This window comes from Dasypus novemcinctus, chromosome 8 (assembly GCF_030445035.2).
Source record: "Dasypus novemcinctus isolate mDasNov1 chromosome 8, mDasNov1.1.hap2, whole genome shotgun sequence".
NCBI lineage: Eukaryota > Metazoa > Chordata > Mammalia > Cingulata > Dasypodidae > Dasypus > Dasypus novemcinctus.
The window spans coordinates 126,766,686-126,767,558 of NC_080680.1; positions in this window are offsets into that span (position 1 = coordinate 126,766,686).

Consider the following 873-nt stretch of genomic DNA (forward strand, 5'->3'; position numbering starts at 1 on the left):
CACTCCAAGAAGGGAGTGCCCTACGGTCCATCATTTCGCCATTCAGATCTCCCCAGAGCTCAGCCTCTCGCTGCGTTAGCTCTTTGCACCCAAAGCCCAGCTCCTCGGCTTGCTGGCGTGCCGGCCCCTCTCTGTTTTGCACGGTGGTCTCCCCACTATGGGCCTGGGAGGAGGGGTACGAGAAGGCTCTAGGGCCAGGCTGCCTGCACGGAACCGGCTCCCCACCTGTAAAATGGGATGAGGTTTGTGCTTCACAGGTTTGCCCCAAGGCTTGGACGGATCTGACAAAGGCACAGCGCTGGGAACCGCGGGCTAAACGGGCCTTAGCGCCGGTGACTCAGAATATTCCAGATCTCTTCCTCAGCTTCCACGAGAAGGCCCAAGCTTCACTGCAGCTGCCCTCCTCACCCACCACCCCTGTGGCTCTCAGAAGGCAGGAACTGTAGCGCGTGCCCGGCCCTCCGGAGTCAGCCCCCACGGGTGAATGCCCAATCAGGGCAGGGCCCTGGGGCAGCCGTCCAGGGTCCCGGGCTGGAGGCCCTCATAGGTGTGGCCAGGCAGGTGGTTCCGGGGGCCGCCTGCAAGGCTTCACTCGCAGCCTCGTCCGCGGTCCCTGGCTGCCCCGAGCGCCCGGGGGCAGGCGCCTGCGCGGGCTGCTCCCCCGAGACCCGAGGAGACCACCAGGGGCCCCAGAGAGCGCGGGCGGCGGGCCGGGAGGGGCGCTGACCACTGCGCGGCCCGGTCGCCCGAGAGGCAATCCCGCGGGCGGCCGTGCGGGGGCAGCACCGGCCGGATCGCCTGGCTCTGGCTTCCGCCCGGCCGCGGCCGTCCTTCCCGGCGTGCCCCGCGCAGGGGGCGGAACTTCCGGGCTCG